Source organism: Capricornis sumatraensis, chromosome 6 (genome assembly GCF_032405125.1).
Source record: "Capricornis sumatraensis isolate serow.1 chromosome 6, serow.2, whole genome shotgun sequence".
Classification (NCBI taxonomy): domain Eukaryota; kingdom Metazoa; phylum Chordata; class Mammalia; order Artiodactyla; family Bovidae; genus Capricornis; species Capricornis sumatraensis.
The window spans coordinates 46,014,137-46,034,398 of record NC_091074.1 but is presented as its reverse complement, the minus strand read 5'-3'; the positions used below and the strand labels follow the sequence as shown (position 1 = coordinate 46,034,398).

At 41.8% G+C, this 20,262-nt stretch overlaps 1 protein-coding gene and 1 pseudogene across 1 annotated transcript in view; one reads left to right on the top strand and one right to left on the bottom strand.

Moving 5' to 3' along the window:
• KDM4C (lysine demethylase 4C) overlaps positions 1–20,262 on the top strand; it is a 400,505-nt gene that overhangs the window by 303,084 nt on the left and 77,159 nt on the right. The window lies entirely within an intron of this gene.
• LOC138081301 (ATP synthase F(0) complex subunit B1, mitochondrial pseudogene) lies at positions 12,151–13,283 on the bottom strand (annotated as a pseudogene).

The window sequence follows — 20,262 nt, the reverse complement described above, 5'->3', positions numbered from 1 at the left end:
CCCCAAATCTTAAAATTAAAAGATAAAATTTATACGGGTTAACTTTAACACATACAAGGAAAGATATAGTTTTCTGAAACTCTTGGAGAAATTGTAAGCAAAAACAATTGAAGACTGCTAATATATAGGAGGACTGTTAGCAAGTAGTTTAAATGAGTCTTGGTTGATCTGATTAATAAACAGGCAGTTAGTTATTCACTTGTGCAAGTGAGCTAATGTTCAGGGCAAACCTAAGGCAAATGACAGAGAGTAATGCTACAGCTTGAACAACTTGGACTGTTGTATGTCTTCCAAATTACCCTCTTAAAATATTTGTATGGATCTCATCAGGCAGGTGAATGGAAAGGTTGAGTAAGTGGTCTTCCTGTGAGAAAAGTGTACACATAGGGGGATTACTTCACTTAGTGCTGCCAGTAAACCTGAAATTTTATTGTTCCTTCTCCTTTCCTGAATCTCTTTTATGTGCTGAGGAGACACATAGATATGGGATGAACCTCGGGACCTGGGCCAAGTGTTTGTAGGAAAGAAATTGAAGAATAACTGGGTGACTAAAATGCTAAGGGAAGGACTTCGTCTAACAGGATGCAATTTCCTCAAATTTATAGATTTGGCGAGCTTGGCACCCACAGCATCTTAAATAACGTAAGGGCAATGTTCCTACTCGTGCCCCACATAGCATAGCGAGCTCACTGCAGGCGAGGAGCAGCAGAGGGCAGCCTGACCACGCGTCCTCCAGGTGGGTAAGCTGGAAAGGATCAGAGGCCTTCATCAGGAGTCGCAGGCAGCATTACTGAAAGCATCTCTAAGAGTGTATCTCTGGCAACCATCCACTCTGAAGATGTTGGCAGTCATAAATGCCAGAGTCACACCTGGCATTTTTGATGAAAAACACTGAACACCCCATGGGTCCAGAGCCTGCAGGGCTGCTGGAGAAATCTGGGAAGTAGAATAATTGCTCTGCATAGAGCAGGATGCAGACAGACCTCGTATTGATGGAAGGAATCCTTTGGGTTTCCAGTGTCTGCAAAACAAGCATCTGAAGCCCTGGAGATGAATTCAGAGGGGCAAACAGTAGAAGGTAGGCCAGGTGCTAGTAAGGAATCGCATGTGTTCCCTCAGAAACTCAAGGGACAGGCTGAACATCCTACATTTCTCACACTTCTTGAGAAATTGCGTGTGAGAAGGAACCTAGAGAGCTAATTGCTGGCTAAAAGGATCTGCGGGGGGAAGGTATTTGGATGGATGATGTTTAGACACCAGGTGCCTTCCATTTGGTCTGGGCTGTTTCCCGTTGTCAAAGCAATATTCCTGAGACCTCCTCCTGGAGACTCTGTGACTCCTCCAGGGCAGAGATGGTGACCTCTTCTGCTTTGTGTCACCATGGCCTCATGTGGGGCCAGATTCCATATCCAGGAAGGGTTTAAGTGATGAATGAATGTTCAGGTTATGAGGTTTCCCTCCAGCCTCACCCACTAGAATGGAACAAAGGGAGGGACTCAGACCAACATCCCATTAGGACTAGTGTGTGCTCACCTGAGTTACATTTTAGCCTCCCTGGCAGGTGAGATTCAGGAGGAGTCAGTCAGGAGGAGGGCCGAGTCAGGCATTGTCACTGATACCCTGATCCAGATAAAACACTAGCGTGCGTGTCAGTCACCAAGTCATGTCCAACTCTTTGTAATCGCATGGACTGTAGCCCACCAGGCTCCTCTGTCCATATGATTTCCCAGGCAAGAATGCTGGAGTGGGTTGTCATTTCATTCTCCAGAGGATCTCCCTAACCCAGGGATTGAATCCATGTCTCCTGCATTGCAGGTGGATTCTTTACCACTGAGCCACCAGGGAAGCCCTGTGACACCTGAGGCATCTCACTTAGAGCAGCTCACTGGATCTTCCAGAGCCTCTCTGTGGGTGATGATGGAAAGGATAGTACTTCTTGTGTAGCCATTTGTGGAGACAGAGCTCTGACTGCTTCCTGTCTGCGGGCCCCAGGGAGTCTCCCGAAGATGCGGGCAGTCCTTGCCCTGTGAGCGTCTCCTCGCTTCTGCAGCCTGCATTGACTGCTGACTTGACGCTTCATCTCTGGGTTGGCATGCTCGGTTCGCGCTCGCACTGCTTTAGAGCTGCTTCCTTGAGGGCAGGAAGATCCATAGGGAATAAAAATGAAACGGGCTATTTTGCCAAGGATTTGCAGTAGCAAACCAGAGAACTGACAGTAGGATCTTATGTCTGTTGCTCAACAGAGTGAATGAATGATCAAGTGATGCACAATAAAAGGAAAGTGTCAGTTAGGAGAAATGGTAAAAATAGAGCACCAAACGTTAAGGGCTCCTTTGTTATTTAACATTTATATTCCTAGCCATTGTTAGGATTCAGTCTCAGGCAGGGATGAGACCTGAAGTTCCCTATTGTTTATTTTCCTGAAGGAGTGTGCACAGTATTTAATAATTTATCAGATAAGTAGAGTTCTCTCAATTCAACAGCTAGCATATCCTCAACAGTTCAGGAACATTGCCCCGCCACCCCCCAACCCCCATTCTCAGTTGGTGTTTTTATATGTATGTGTTTTATAAAACACATACACATGTAAAATAAATTTAGTATCTGTGGATGTATTCATTTGTGTATGTCAGGGGAGAGAGGAGTTGATGTTTACTCTGGCTTTGTCTTAACTTGAGCGCAAAATCATCAGAAAGCCTAGATGAACATTTCTCGGCCAAGGGCAGAACATCCGGAGGGATCTTTTCCTAGTTCTGCTGTTGGCTACGAAACCTTCGGCAAGGAGTTTAGTCTCCAGGTGTCTAATATTATTTGCTGCCTGTAAAATGAAATAATCATATCTAACATCCAGAGACAGAACAAATCATGAATCACTGCATGTAAAGTGCCCGAGGCAAATGGAAGTTGAGTTCTTTTTGAGACAGGATGGTAGCATTTAAACAGTAATGTTGGGGGGCAGTCTGTATTCCTTCCACATCATCCCTTCTCTCAGAGGAAAGATAGGAGAGGTCTGTCCACTGTATCGCTATGAGAGTTTGGGTTCAGATCCTCAAGAGGGTTTTTGTTTGGGAGAAGATTGAATAAGTAAAAGCGTTTTAAGAAGAGAAGACTAAAAAGCTACAGAGAATTGTAGGAAGGATTCAACTGATAGCACATGCCTTGCCACGGCGAAGAGCTACTCAGATGATCACCTTCAGATACCTGTAAACAAGTGTCTCGAGGTGGCAAGGCTCTGAGGGATGAGGTGTTTGCTGCCATGGAACACTTTGGTGAAGATGAGGATCTGAATGAAGGTAGACGGTTGCTTCTAATGTGCTGGAGAACTTGGAGGAAGAAGAAAATGAGCTTGGGGCTTTTAATTTACTGTGAGTGGTAATGACCCAGGCTGCTGCTGGCTGAAGCTCTCGGAGCCTCTGTGTGGTACCACCATTCCTCTGTTCCCATCTGTGAGACTGGTGTGGTTCAGGCAGGGGCACCCCTCCAGCCTGGGGCCCAGATTAAAAGGCCTGCAGCAGAGTCACAGCCAGCATGCAGCACGCACAAGGAACAAACATTTCATGAAGCTTTTGAGATTGTTGCCGATGGAGCATGAAAGATGATTAATACAGAGTCTGTTACCATATGCTTTGGGAAAATGCTCTCACAGTGTCCTGTATCAGGGCCCACTGTGCTCATAGTTTGTTCTTTAAAAATTGTTCCAAATGTTAAGTTGTTACACGGGTCTCTATGACCCTTTATAAAGCAACCACCATAAGTTATCCCGAGGGCCACAACCATTATGAGCTGTATGATTTTGGTGAAGTTTCTGAACTGCCCTGTGCCTCAGTTTCTACATCTGTAAAATAGGAATATTACTATTGCCTATCTCATGGAGTTTAGAGGAATAAATTAAGTAAATAATGAATAGAATATATATTACCCTCAGAGCAGTTTCTGATATGTAGTAAATACTTATTAAATTTATTTTCAAATATTTAATGAGTGTTTACCATCTTCCAGGTCCCAAGCAGTTACTTATAAGGGCTTATACATAAGGATGTATAAAGATGAACCAGAACATGTTGGTTTCAATATTCTTGCAGCTCTTAGATCTAAGAAGAGATATGTTAAAAAATGACTGCTTAGAAGAGGTGTAGTTCCTTGAGAATGTCCTTATGGAGACTAACCTAACTTGGAGAATAAAAAATGGATGATCCCAAAGGGAAGGCATTTAAGAACTGAAGGTGATTAGATGTAGCCAAGATGAAGCCAGGGATAGTGAGGGGGGGTTATGCAGATTAAGGGAGTGGTATATTCAAGGTCCCTGAAGCTGGAAGGAAGAGAGTCAGAGAAGAGAGAGAAGTCAGTGGGGCAGGAGCTGTGGAGGGCAGAGCTCTGAGCTGTGTGGTGAAGAGAACCCTGTCTTTGGGGACTTCTTGGCCCTGGGTGTGTGACCTTGGCCAGGCTCATCTGCTTCAGGCCTCAGTTTCTTCATTTCTAAGATAAAGGATCCTTTCAGTTCTAAAATTCCCATTCCAGAATTTTTCTTACCTTTTCCTTTCCTGGTGCCAAAAGAGACAATGAGGCTGTGCTGAAAGTTGTTTCTAATAAAGTCTAGTTGTTTAGAGAGAACTAAGGGGAACAACCAAACAGGGAGGGAGGGGGGCGGGTAGGCTCTTTCCGATCCGATGCTTAACCCGACTTTTACACTGTAAAATGTGGACTCCTGGTGGCTGACCCTCCAGCAGCTCCGGGTCCTCGGATGACATTTAGTTTTGTCTGAAGATGGCATCGTAGTGAAAGCTCCTGCTAGAGGCAGACAGGCAGACCTTAGGGTTATGGTCCCACTTCCTCTTCTGCTCATAGGAGTGTGGGCTTAAACACTTTTTTTCTGCTGTGTTTTTCCTCTCAGACTGCATGGTGAGATAATTTTAGCATTTATAGAAAACGTACTCCCCACCGGGCTTATACATTAACCCGTCCTGAAGTGAATAGCGCATGCAGTGGAGGAACTTGGTTTTTTTTTCTCTTTTACTTTCTTTTAATACTTTTCATTTAGAAACATTCACATCTAGTACATTTGAACCCAAGAACAAGCAGAAACGTTTTAAAAACTGGTAGATTTTTTTTTTCCTGTATTTCAAAACTCCACTAGCCCTAATTGTGAATTTCTGAGTTAGGTCACACAGGATTTTTGGTTGTGTGTCCTCTTACATACATTGATTGCTGCAGCCCTGGCATCAGAGTAGTTATCACTCTGTTGAGTAAATATGCCTCTGTCACAGATGGGAACAATTTCATCCACAGTCTGTGCTATGTTTCTCAGAGGTAGTGAGGCTGGAGGAGATGGGGAAGTTGGGAGAATGTACTTTGGAATAGGCTGTTATGAGAGAGACACTCATCCTACTTCTCAGCTCTGGTCCCTTCCTGAGCCAGCCTCCATGTGGCCCCGGGGAAATAAAAGCTGCTCTGGGCCCTGCCCTCTCTGCCCTTGCTCCTGACCAAGCTGTTGCAGGGTGCTGTTCACCTTGGATAACTCTATAGCTGTTACCAGAAGACCCCTGGTATCATGAACTGCAAGATCACCTGGCAGGTGCCCACATCCCCACGTATCCTTTTTAAGAACATGTACAGGGATAATTCACACTTTAATTTGAAGTTGATCTGCTCCAGGATAGACCTGTAGACCCTGCCACCTACACATCTGCAGAGTCTCTGGTCCTTCTTATAGCCCATCTCTTCCTCGGCTCGCATCCGTCTCTGATCTTAAACTACGGTACTTCGCTTGTGTTGAGAGACCTCTGGCATGCTAAACAGAGGAATGATGTAGAACACTGGTCTTAGTAAATCTGATAAAGGGAATGAACGTAATGACTGGGTAACGAGTACTTATTTGCAACTCAGGTAGCTAGCTCCCTTTCTCTGCTTTTGACAAAGTTGAAGGACTCCCCGGAGGAAGTCAGCTGATAGTGATGAATGCTATCTAAGAAAGAGTTCATAAGAACTGAGAAACACTGCTGCGACAAAACTCCAGTCCTATCCACTTATTAAGGTGAAATTTTTAAAAGACAAGTATAATTAAAAATGATACTGGCAGTGTATCACTAGCAGTGTGTGATATTATCTGTATTTATACAAGCTAACTTAAAAAGACTTCATTTATAGACCTGGTTAGGAACTACATATCCAATAAAATTTTACTTTTTTACTTTAGTAATTATAATTACCACATTGTAGTATATGTAGCTCTAATTAGCTGTAAACTGAAAATAAGTGTAATTATTCAGTCAGATTTTTTAAGCTTAAAACCTGTCATAGGAAATTTTTAAAAAAGAAACTTTAATTAATATGCATTTTTTTTCCTGCAGAATTATGGTGGAGTGGTCAATAAAAGGGTTTTGAACTTAAATGTATCTTGTCTTCAGATAAAATTCTGTGGGGAAAGTGGAATAGAGGTAATATAAGTTTAAAGAGAATAAGTAATGCTATAAAATCTGTTCAGAAAGAGCCTGTTCTTTTATTTTTTAAAATGGTTGATGGAGGCATCAAATCACCATAGTATTTAGAGGTGTGCATTTTATTTCTAAATGTCAGTGTTTAAATCACAGAATTGTAACGTTCACACTGAAAGTTACAATGAGAAATTTTTTGTGTCTACTTAAAATTATGAAGGGGAGCACATAGATTTTCAAGAATTATTTGCTTCTAGTTCCAGAAGGATTGGGAATATTACAGTGATTTCCTTCTCTGGCTTGGGAGTGTATATGAAAAATACAGGTTTCTGGACTCTTTTTCAGACCTATGAATTGGAAGATCCAGTTGTAGGGAGGGTGGGCCCTTATTTTTAACACAATCCACTGATTCCCAGTGATGCTGGTGCAGCCAATCCCAGGACCAGTGTTTGGCACCTGTATCCACTTGCTTTTACTTCCAGGCCTGAAGCCCCTGGCCTGTCCTTCTTGGAGCGACTCCTGAAGCTGTGGAAGCGGAGCAGTGGCAGAGACTCAGGTGGGAGGGAACCACGAAGCTAGAAGTTCTCGGGTTCAGCCATGGAATGGGGACCTAGAACCAAGGCCGTTCTGTCTGTTCACGTTCAGGGACTGTTCACATTGTCTTCTTAAATCACCTTTGCCTAGCTCATCCTAAGGTGTGCCACGTTTGAGCCCTCTTTAAGAGCTTTCAGTGCTTTATTGCAGTTTTCTAGATTCATTAAGCAGAATTAATATTGGCCCCACATCTACCTGGGATCGGTGAAAAACTATTGGACTTAACAAAATTTGACTCCATCAAAAACTCAGAAGCAGTCAGTGATTTTTAGCCATTCTTCTGGATCTTTTGATTGTTGAAAAAAAAGTCCCTCAGAATATGAGATGTGGCTATTATTAGGCAGTATGGAATATTCTGAAGGGTTTGACTTAATGGACTGAATTTGCTACACATTGCTAGGGTTGCATTGTCTTTCTCTAGCCTTTCTTCTATGTGAGAAATTTGTTGCCACTTCCTGTGTCTCAGCAAGATAAATGAACTAATTTAAAATATTTTCCACGCCTCATCTGTCCACTCCACAAGCTGTCAGTGAGTTTGGATTGGAAGTTTGCGTGCCAGCAGTTCTCAGCTGGGAGGACTGTTATTGTGAAAAAAGAATGTCGTTTCCATAGCAGTTTGGAACGCCTTTGCAAGTGTGCTTTCACATTCTTGCAGGAAGGATAAGAAGGTACATACATGTGAGCTTCCTAAAGCTCGTCTGCTTGACTTAAAGGAAGTCATTGTTATTATTATTTTAATAGAAGAAGCAGCAGAAATTTTTCAAGAATTAATGAAGGGGAAACAATTTGACATGAGTTAAAAACCAAAATAAAAAGGAAAAAGAAAAATATTGGAGTTGTTAAAATTTCAGATTATAAAAATTGAAGTGGGAAAAAGTTACTGTTTTTCTTCAAAATAATGTTTCTAATTTAACATACTTTATTTTGTGGGTTGAATAACTTAAAAAATATCATGGCCCGTTCACAGTTTATTATTTTTTATAGTCCCTGGAATTCATCATATATTCCTTAGTAACACATTTAAAGAAAAAATCATATGCAGAGCATCATAGTTGCTCTTTAAGGCATTTTTCATCCTCTTTTGCATCAGGATCGAGTTCTTCACAGTATTTACTGAGTGGTATTTGTAGAGGAGGTAGAGTGAAAGAAGTGATAAGTTGGAAAGAATTTTTACAGTTTCTAAGATAGTACAGATGGGTTCCTTTTGGATTTTCTAAACTCTTTTCCTACTCAATAATACATTTTAATGAGTCTTTGGGGGAAGTCATAACTTTGCTACATTGCTTATCTCTGCCGTCCGCTCACATGACACAATACTCTTGTGAGGTATAGTATTAAAATCTTCTCTGGCTAAAAGTGGATTTTGGCTTTTAGCCTAACACTGAGCAAATAACCTTTCCAGTCCAAGTTAAATGTTCCCATAGGCTCCTTAAAACCAAATTTTCCTTGTTAAAATAAAGTTACCTAATATAATTCCCAAAGGGTAGGATATGGAAGCTATTTAAATGAGACTTAAAAAAATGCTTCCCATGTTGTGCTGGCTTGGTCTTCCTTTTGCTAATATTTGATGGGTGCTTCTTTGCTAGGTTTGGAGTGAGAGGTCAGAATTCTCATAAGGGAGTTTGCTGGTCCATCACATGGGTTCATTTCCTTAGTTTTAACCGTGGCTTAAAGCAGAATGCAGCTGCCATCACCAGTATGCCTTCACTGGGTAATCACTGCAGAAACTCTGTCATGCCCCATCTTTGTACTTGATAGTGACCTCATTATTGTCCAGAACTCTAAATCTCCAGCTCCCTTATAGCACAAGGCCAGGCTTTCTGTGGTTTCCCTAGTAGGTTAGCCCCAAGGTAGATGAAAATTTGATAGATGTACTTATAACCTGGAGTTTTCTGTAGGAACTTGACAAGTAGATTCTTTCTACTAAATATTTTAACACACAGCGTTTAAAATGACATTTACCTCTTCTTACAACCATTTTTTGACAGTGGCATGTAGTAGTTTTATTTTTATTTTATTTGAAAAACATCATTTGGGGTTTTATAGAAAAAAAAAATTTATCTCCACAGCCTGTTATCAGCAGGAAGGATAGGCATTCTTGGATGGATGGAAGGTTTATTGGTGGAAAGATTCAAGAAGCTATTTTGTGATAAAGGATTTCTTAGCATTTTTCCTCTAGTCAAGTAAATTGCTTGTGGGTTCTTGCTAGGAAAAAATAATCCCTCGGGTGCTGCTTTTAATTTGATCAGGTTTAAAATGTTTTCAGAAGAGTTAAGCTTTCTTTGCATTAATGTCTGATGAGGTCAAATGGAGAATGGCTTTGGAAAGGACTTTCTTATGGTGTTCTTTTCAACCGTACCACAGGAGGTTCAGTACAGTGGGCCATTTTCACTTGACTTTGAGATGTGTGGTGTGTCCACTTTCCCCCAACAGATATAAGTTCGTAAGCGTATTTTTCTTTGACTTACTGGTAAAGGGTTCATGTTTCCTGTGATTCATATCCAGTGTGCCCTACTGTCACTTCCAAAAAAATAGGCATGATATTAACCCAGCGTCATAATTTTATATGGCTCCTGATAACTACACTTGACCTGCAAGGGAAAGAATTAACTGTGCCTCTTCTTATTCATTAGGTAAAAGTTTGCAAGATAAGCTATAATTCTGGTAGGACATAGAAGCATTTTTACGAGCAGGTGGGCTGAGTTGTGAAAAGACTGTCATAGAGCTTAAAACATGAGGAAAAAACCAAAAGCTCTACTGCTTGGGGGCTCTGTTTTTAGTCTCATCCTCTGCTGAGTTCGTGAATATTTCAAGGGAACCTGAACAGATGACTCTTCCCTGTGGGTTCTTGGTCAGTTTTCAATGGAAACATGCAGTTTGTCAATTTCATAGGGATGGTTTTAACCCAATGTAAGTCCAAAGTAGAGGTCAGAATTCACTTAAGCGGAATAGGGAGGACTAGTAATAGAATAGAATGAATTTCCTACTCCTCTGACGCAGATGTTGTTGAGTTCTGTTTGTTTTCCTAAAAAATGTAAGATCATTTTAAAAAAAAGTTTTCCCTCAGGAAGAAATATATGCTCCCTGTATTTGAAGAAGTCTGTGAGTCTAGGTGTCTAGTTTTTTATATTTTGATGACTACTGAATAGATACATGATTTAAAAAACTGTTGACTAAACATGGCTGTTGCAGAAAAAAAAATGAAGAAAATACTTCAAGTCCTGGATGAAAACCTTCAATCTTATAAGATGATTCTGTGCCCCCCACCCCCCACCCCATAAATCTGAAAAGCACCTTCTGGTGATAAAGAGTTAAGCTGTGGTCATCACACTTACCATTGAAATGGGAAGCCAGGATTGAAGAATCAACATGTTGTTTCACAACTGGGACGACATGGGCAGGAAAATACAGTCATGTGGTGCTGTGAGAGGCTGAACAGAGAACTTGGTGAAGACTGGTTTGAGAAGAGTTGTTGATGTTTGTCCTGACATAGGGCTGAGCCAGAGGCTCAGCAAATGGTGCTACATCTTCTGTGGCGATTTGTTTAAAAATCACTTTTTGTTCCTCAGTGGTGTAATCCCCTGATTACTGGTGCGATTTGCTTTTCTGCCTGTTTGCATCACACATTCAAGCTTTTGTGCCTTTTGCTGTGGGAACCTGCAAAGGAACTGATACCTTGTCACATTCTACTATTTCTTTTTTCTTCCCCCCACCCCTCCTCTTTTAAAGGGAATAGTAACAATGGCCATGTTACGAAGCCTTTTGTGTTCAGAAAGCACTTTTGTATCCATTACCCCCTTAATTCCCAAGATAATCCTGTGAAACGGCTGTAGGAACAGGCTCAAAGGCAGGTGGGAACCCACCTAGGTATCCTGTCTCCTAGTGGGGGAACTGGAGCTCAAACTGCAGTCTCCCTTAGTGCCTCTCCTCTCGCAGGGAGCAGGACGGGTGTGAGCCTGAAACAAGCCCCAAATCTTACCTTTAGTACAAGAAAACTAGAGGCCTTGAACTGTTCTTTGTGCTTCCTCATTTTGCATTAATTTGACCAGAGTCATTTGAAGGGGATTCTAAAGAATAAATTTTTTAAAAAAATAATTTACCTTTGGAAAGCACCACTTTGGACTCAGAACTGTAGCACTGTAATTTATGTGTATATACCATTAGACAAAAGCGGTTTATCTTTTACTCCCTGAAGCTCGATGGGATCTTGTTGCATGGAGCAGTGGAGGAGCTCTGTTTTCATACAAGGAAGGAAATGGAGGTATGAATTTCAGGATGAACTGGTTTATCCTCATCTTTTAAAAAAGTGATAGATAGAAGATGACCACGCTTTGGTTTTACGATTGCCAGGGAGCCCTAATAGAAGCAGTGAATGTCTCAGAGTTCTTTCACACATCTGCTTTGGTAATTCACTGTCCTGTTTGAAAGGATCTCACAGAAATGGAATTTTTAAATATTGAGAAAATTCCATTAAGAAATAGAGGGAGAATGAAAAGCTCATTATAAAAGCTATGCCAAGAATAAGCAAGATGTGGCCCACATCTGAAAAATGTTTACTTTGAATTGCAATGTACTTTTCAGAGTACATTCAAGTTAACATTCAAGTTAATGTTCCCACACTTTGGTTGAAGAGTTAATTGCTGGGCCAGTCTTAATACCCGTTTGCAGTTGATCAGCCAGTTTTTCATGACAGAACCATTGTAGATAATGTAGAGAAGGTATTGCTATTTTCATGAAGACGGTCTGCATGAGTAGAATTACTTTATTCCTCTGTTGCAGCTGTGTCCCTTTTTATGACCCATTCATGGTTAGTTGCAAAGACAGGGAAACTGAAGGTCACACACAGTGTCACAGCGTCTTTGGTTCACTGTGGGAGCAAATCTGCCAGTTCTGATTTTGAAATGTTAGGAGACAAAAAGTTGAACTCTTTTTCCTATTATTATTTTTTATTACTCTAAAAACAGTAAAACAATAATAACAAAAAGAAAAACGTAGGATTCCAATAATTATAATGTTCTCCATTTTTGCTTATTCACTGAAATATGTGGTGATTATAATCACTGTGCTCATTCATGATGATCTTGGTTTTTTTTGTTTGTTTGTTTCAACTGTCACTTTATTGTTAAGATGGCTGAATTAATTACAAATTTAAACTATAACTTTGGTAATTTTTAGCCAGGTACCAAATTTTATTCAAAGAAACTGCTTATTTAAAAGTGATCACAGGACAACTCAAAATGTACAGCAAGATGAATTAGAGAAAGATCTTACTGGCCAATAGATTGTTTCAATTCTCTCACCGTATCAGACTCAAAACTTTTCATTTATAGGAAAGGTAAACTGTAACCTCAGTAGATACCAATACAGAAAGATAAAATCACACTGACTGGTTTCCATTTAGTCGGTCAACTGTTTCTAGCTGTCTCAATAGGGACGGATGTGTCTACATAACTGGCTGAGCTTGCGCCTTCTTTGCGAGCAGCTTTAGATCTGCGATGCACTTGGCGATTGTTTCCTTCTCCTGCTGTGCAGAGATGCTCTGCACCACATGCTTCTCCACCCAGTTTATCATGTGCTCTTGTTCCTTCTGACGCATCATATTCTGCACAGAGATTTGATAGTCCAGGCGATTCTTTACCTCCCTGTATACTCTATGCAGCCGTTCCCGGTAAGTAACCTCCAAGGCCATAGCAATGTTATTCCTTTGAACATCAAAAAGGTAATGGCGCTTTTGAACCAGTGCCTGCTGTGACTTCTCCGTATCAACAGCATCCTGGATTTGTTTGATGGACGCCTGTTTCACCTCTTCCAGTTGGGCAATTTTTTGCTCATTGAGTTTATCAGCAAATTCCCCAACAGAGGCACCATATTTTTTAACTACATAGACAAGGAACCCTATTGTTGATATGGCAGAGAAGGTCTCTGGAGTTTTCACGTATATTTCTTTGGAGAGTAAATATAAGATAAGCCCAGTTCCAAGCACATAGGGTCCTGTTACACCCGTTTTAGGATAAAGGAACTGGAAGAATTCCTCAGGGATCAGCCCAAAACGAACTTTCCCTCCATGTTCAGGAAGAGGTGGTACAGGGGCAAGACTTGGCTTCCCTGTGTGAAAGATCCTCGTTGCCTGCAATACCCCTGGACCGAGGAAGGCTGCGTTCTTCAGAGACGGGGCTGCTGCGGTGGCGGCAGAAAGTACCACCCGGGACAGCATTGTCAGGTAGCGTTCGCACAGCAATCTTCCTGCCCCAGTGACCCCGACAGCTGATCTTGGTTTTTAATTGTTCTGGGTCAAGGGCTTTTCCGGCAGGTTTTGGTAAAGATTGTGGATATTTCTTCAGAAAAATGTTTTAAAATATTAAAAATACATAGGATTTCAGAGTAAACAATATATTGAAGTACACATTAAAATATTTCAAAGTTAGTTTGTAATATGATAATTGATTTTTTTAATCAGTGCATTAAATAATAATATGTGGCAGATCTGTAGTTATTTAGTGTCGAAACGATTGTGAGCATCGGTATTTTGAAATTGAAGATGAAGGGGCGGACCGGGCAGTTGAGGAACTTAATGCCTTGTGGTCCCTGCTATCTGGGTGAAGGAAGAGGCTCAGTTGTCTTTAGACTGTGAAGCTTTGGGCTGGGATTCAAGAGTAGTAAGGTTTGGGAACAGATGGAGTAGCCTTGCTTAGCTCTTACTATGTCCTGGGGACTGAGAGATCTTTTGTAAATGTTATTCCTTTGAACCCTGAGAATAGCTTCATGAGGAGTGGTTATTGTCCCCTTTACTCGAGCAGTAAAACAGCTAAGCTTGAAGAGATTACCCACAAATAGGTCACTTAAAAAGATATTGACCATTTACTAGTCCTCAGAGGAAGTCTGGGCTTCCCTGGTGGCTCAGACAGTGAAGAATCCACTTATAATGCAGGAGACCTGGGTTTGATCCCTGAGTCAGGAGGATCTCCTGGAGAAAGGAATGGCTACCCACTCCAATATTCTTTCCTGAGGAATTTCATAGGTAGAGGAGCCTGGCGGGCTACAGACCATGGGATCTCAAAGGTCAGACATGACTGCGACTGACACTTCAGAGGAAGTCTATCTAAATAACCAGAAGCAATATCCTGATTAGTAAATCAGCACAAGGCCACAGTGGGTGCAAGGTTAGGATTCAGTCCTAAACCTTTGACCAGAGCCTGTTTTACTGCCTTTTGTCCATTATTCCTTCAACTGGCCACTTGAGATTGAAATCCCACATTTGTCTAATCACTGCGAGGCAATTTCTCATCCAGGAGCAGAAGAGATGGGCTCGGGAGGGACAGTGTTCACACAGGGGGCTGTCCCCTGACCTGGCTCTTTTCAGAGCTGCAGTTTTCCACACCAGAGAGGGAGAGGGTCTTTCTGAGAAAGTCCACCCATGACACGTCTACTCCACCTTGACCTAATAGCTTTTCATCACCACTTCCTTCCTCAGCTTTATTTGGAGACATGGTTCCGGGGTATTTTAACTTAAGCGTAAATTTTCTCACTGTGGTCTGCTTCTGCTATAATTGAAAGACTAGAGGCAAAGAGGTTGGGGCAGGGCACAGACAGAACAGTTCTTGGGTGACAGTTCCTAACAAGGGTCAGATGTATTCAGGGGCGTTGGGGCAGCTTCTGGTGTTCAGGGCAGAAAGCATACCCCAGCGTCTCGTCTTGTGTAGTGATCAAAGAAAAATCATGAGATCTCTTTATTTTTCCTTTTCCCAACCGTTGAAATAAGTACCATTCACCAAGATAAGTATATTCAGCAGGACTATATATAAATGTTCATTTAAACTGTTAAAAAGTGCCTGTGGGAAGTCAGATGAGAGAGGCAGTTGAAACATGGCTTGTGGGACCCAGTTCCTTCATTGCAGATTAGTGAATGGAGGATGGCTTTACTGTTTCCTATCAGACCTCACCAATGAACACAATTGCAGTAGATACACAGAAAACAGGCATTTCAGACACATACACACACCTCTCTCACAAAAACCTTGAACAAAACAACCCTGCAACCTTTCATAGTGTTGAATGTTTGCACTGTCTCAAAACAAATATTGCTAAGGATAATTAGTCTTTATCTTTTATTTATTTATTTATTTATTTTCCTGTCAGCTATCTTTAGGCCTTCAGGCTTAGGGCCAGAAATAAATAGAAAATATGTCCTAGTCCTTGATTTGATAATGCCAATAGCAAGTCATATCTGATATTCATAATAAATAAAGTTTTTTTTTAGTCTGTCCTTGGAACAGCAGGAAGCTTGTAAAAACCAGCCTTCCTAAATTGTATCAAACAGGAAATTTGTATTTCTTTTTAGATTTAACACGGAGAAGTAAATGATTAATTTATTACCATTTCCAAAGTTAATTCAGGGTGATCTATAAAGATTCCCCTAAGTCACAGGCAACCTCACAAATTTGTGTAGATTTTTATAGGGTGGAGAGGACACATCAGTGACTAAGCAGGACCCCGTTGTACCACAAAGAGCAGTGCCTTTTTTTTTTTAAGAATATAATTCAGTAATTTTGAGTTCAATTAAATGCTTTATTCGAGGAGAGTAAGAATTTGTCTGATCTCCTGCAAACAATAATTTCAAATAATGAAATTTCCTCTAGGAAACAGGTGCTCTTTCATATTAACATGAAAATAAATAGAAATGCAAATACGAAAGTACTTACACAATGTTGATTTTGTGGTTTAGGAGGCTTGCTTTCCCCTCCCGTCAGCTGAAAGATGTTTAGTGACAATAAGTACTCAGAATAAGATTTGTTCTAAAGCTCTTTATATGCTATAATTGTATGCCCTCTTTGCCCTTTAAATCTGAAATAAACTTGAAGTATGGAGCTCAGACTGTTAGAGAAGTAGAAATGATAAGTGATTGATTTTTCTCAGCATAGATAACATTGCCTATGCTGTGATTCAGCAAATGCTGCTTTATGAGATTGTGATGTTACCTTTAATATTTAATTTACTTGCAATGCTGCTTATAGGTCTGGCTTTTCTACACTACCCAGGTAGTAAGTGCAGAGGGGAAGCTCTGTTTTCTGCTGCAGGGATGTTGGGGAAAAGGTCGGGAGACCTTCAGGGACATAACTTCTCATCCCTCCACTTCAGTTTGTTCAGGCCATGTTATTTTTGTCGTTCTTGTGACTAGCCCTTGTGCCTATGCTGAGCTAGATTCAAAACCAGGTCTGTCTGACTTCCTGGTGTGTGCTTCTAATTACTGTGAAATACTGCCCACATAGGGAAGACAGGAGAGTGTGGTGTTTGGTCAAGGCACTCCCCAGATTTAGTCTGTATGCATGCCAGGTGCCGTTGATAACAAGACGAGTATGATTTGTCCAACCCCCAGCAAGCGAAAGATGGATGAAGAGTCATGCCTGGGCAACAGGCATTCTTAATGCCCAGGGTTGTTCAGACTCCTTGGGTGGGCTGGCCTGGAGACTTGCTTGGTTGCTAAAGCCACACAGAGAACTGTAAAAAATAGTAGTCGTCCTATTTTCCATCTAAAAAGTAGCTTCCACTACTAAGCCACAATCATTCTCTCACCTTGGCAAGTAACAGTGCAGTTTATGTCAGGGTACCGTCCAAGACCCTCTGAGATTGTGCCTTTCCAGTCGTCATCCTTTAGCTGTGCTCACACTTCTCAACTCAGTTTTGCTTCATATTCTCCCTGCTTCTTAGCTTTGTGACATTTGTCTAGAACATCCTCCCCTCTTCTCCATCCCATCGCATGTGGACTGGCTGAAACCTGCTGGTCTTTCAAGGCAAGCTCAAAGTCCACCTGCTCTTGCTGACTTCTCCAGTTCTCTGAAACCCACTGGACAGTTTCTCAGAGCCATGTGGGGAACCCCATGTCCCCGCTGCATCTGCAGGCTCAGACAGCATGCAGCACGTCCTCCACACCTCCAAGACAGCATCTGACCTACTACTGCAGAAGCATTGCACTGAGCCTCTGAAATTAATTACAGGGAACTTCTCACTTGGGAGAAACCCACTTTGTACTTTGTTACAAGTTTCCAGGAGCCAACCTGAGGAACTGATCCAGTGGTGCCTGGACTTGGTGACTTGTGGCCATCGGTTGAGAGTGGTGCACAGGTCACCTGTGTGAGCCTCCTGCCACCTGGCCTGAGCCATCCAAGCAGAATCGCACCACCTCCCTTGTCCTGTGTGTGTGTGTGCCTCTGCGGCTGTGAAGTCCCTCCTCCATTACGCCTTGTTCTTAGTAAGAGAGTGTTGTGAGGGGCAGGGGTGCAGGCAGCTAACTGCTCAGGTGCACATGCTGGCCTCACCTTTGTTCTGCTAGTCCAGCCACATCTCCTTCCAGGCTCCTTCATCTTGCTTATTTTGATGACCCTGGCAATACTTTTGGCCAGTTCTTTCTTAAAAACTTTGAATTTTGTATTAGGATATAGCCAATGAACAATGCTATAATATTTCAGGTGAACAGTGAAGGGACTCAGCCATACATACACATGTATCCATTCTCCCCCCACACTCCCCTTCCATACAAGATGTCACTTAACACTGAGTAGCTATGCTGTACAGTAGGTCCTTGTTGGTTATCCATTCTAAATATAGCAGTGTGTTCATGTCCATCCCAAAAGCACTCACTATCCTTTCCCCCATCCTTCCCTTTGGCAACCATAAATTTGTTCTATAACTCTGTCAGTAAAGAGAGAACTAAAGAAGAACTAAAGAGCCTCTTGATGAGAGTGAAAGAGGTGAGTGAAAAAGTTGGCTTAAAGCTCAACATTCAGAAAACTAAGATCATGGCATCTGGTCCCATCACTTCATGGTAAATAGATGGGGAAACAGTGGAAACAGTGGCTGACTTTATTTTGAGGGGCTCCAAAATCACTGCAGATGGTGACTGCAGCCATGAAATTAAAAGACACTTACTCCTTGGAAGAAACATTATGACCAACCTAGAAAAACAGCATATTCAAAAGCAGAGACATTACTTTGCCAACAAAGGTCCGTCTAGTTAAGGCTATGGTTTTTCCAGTGGTCATGTTATGGATGTGAGAGTTGGACTGTAAAGAAAGCTGAGCACCAAAGAACGATGCTTTTGAACTGTGGTGTTGGAGAAGACTCTTGAGAGTCCCTTGGACTGCAAGGAGATCCAACCAGTCCATTCTAAAGGAGATCAGCCCTGGGATTTCTTTGGAAGGAATGATGCTAAAGCTGAAACTCCAGTACTTTGGCCACCTCATGTGAAGAGTTGACTCATTGGAAAAGACTCTGATGCTGGGAGGGATTAGGGGCAGGAGGAAAAGGGGATGACAGAGGATGAGATGGCTGGGTGGCATCACTGACTCAATGGACATGAGTTTGAGTAAACTCCAGGAGTTGGTGATGGACAGGGAAGCCTGGCATGCTGCGGTCCATGGGGTCGCAAAGAGTTGGACACAACTGAGCGACTGAACTGAACTCTATCACAGCTCTTTTTGTATGCCAAATTAAGCTTCTTGAATACTCAGAGAACATTTTTTTCATTTATGTACCTCCTTTTGCATTTTTCAAAATGCTTTTTATATAAAAGACATTTAGTAGATATTGAGATAGCTAAAAGAATGAATTGGCATGTTATATATGAGGAAGTATGACAGGGTTGTCTATTTGTTTAACCTATATACTGAGCACATCATGAGAAATGCCGGGCTAGATGAGTTACAAGCTTGAATCAAGATAGGCGGGAGAAACATCAACATCCTCAGATATGTGGGTGATACCACTCTAATTGCAGAAAGCAAAGATCAGCTAAAGAACCTCTTGCTGAGGGTGAGGGAGGAGAGCTTAAGGCCAAATAGTAAAAAAAACTAAGATCATGGTATCTGGCCCCCTCACAGCATGACACATAGAAGGGGAAAGTGACAGAAGTGGTGACAGATTTCTTTCACTTGGGCTCTAAAATCACTGCGGATGATGACAGCAGACATGAAGTTAGAAGGTGGATCCTTCTTGGCAAGAAAGTGATGGCAAACTCAGTGTGCTGAAAAGCAGAGGTTACGCTGCCACCAGAGGTCCATATAGTCAAGGCTACGATCTTCTCACTGGTCACGTGTGTTGGTGAGTACTGGAAAGAACTGGACCATAAAGAAGGCAGAATGCCAAAGAATTGATGCCTTCAAACTGTGGCGCTGCAGAAGACTCCTGAGAGTCCCTTGGACAGCAAGGAGATCAAACCAGTCAATCTTAAGGGAGTTGAGCCCTGAATATTCACTGGAAGGACTGATGCTGAAGCTGAAGTTCCAATATTTTGGTCATCTGATACGAACAGACAGCTCGTTGGAAAAGTCCCTGATGCTGGGAAAGATTGAGAACAGAAACAGAAGAGGATGTCAGAGGGTGAGATGGCTGGATGGCATCACCAGTGCAGTGAATGTGAACTTGGGCAAACTCTGAGAGATGGTGAGGGACAGGGAGGCCTGGTGTGCTGCAGTCCATGGGGTCACAAAGAGTTGGACATGACTGGGTGACTGAACAGCAGCAACTACAGTATAATAAGGACACAACCTTTCATTTAATCAGTGGATCTTTATTGAGCACCTACTATGTGCTGTCAGTGTTCTAGGACTGGGATTAAAAGATGCTTCTGAAAGATTCGTGTTGAGTGATCTTTGGTGTTTCTGCTGATCCAAAAAAATTTTTTTAAAAGAAGTGTGACTGGGCTGTTGACATAATACTTTTAAGAGTCATCTGTTAATTTGTCAGTTTGTATCTGAACTGCTGTGGCCTTTCAGTTGTAGAATCCTTTTGTGATTCTTATTTAATGTTTCCTGGGGCCAACAATGCCTCCCTTGCTTATTTTCAGTGAGTGCAGCCTCTGTCTGATCCCCGCCACCTCTGCCTGCTTTTCTAGCTCCATCTCTTGGCCTGGCTGAACTCACCCTCTGTCTCTTCCCCTCCTGCCTGCTCTTGCCTTTTTCTTAGCATCTCACTTTTTGTGGGGTGAATCTCAAAAACTAAACGCAATGAGATAAATGGCTTCTGAAACATATCATAAATAAGGATTTAATTCAACACACTTGACAAATTGTGAGCCATTTATTTTAATGTTCTAAACTTCAAGAGTAGAAATAACTTTTCTTGATGGGGGTGTGGCGAGGCAGAGTAGTCGCCATGTTATGAGCTGATGCACGAGTATTCAGAATTGAGTTTTATTGTATCAATTCATGGTGTCTGCCGGTTGTATTAATAACATCCTTAGACT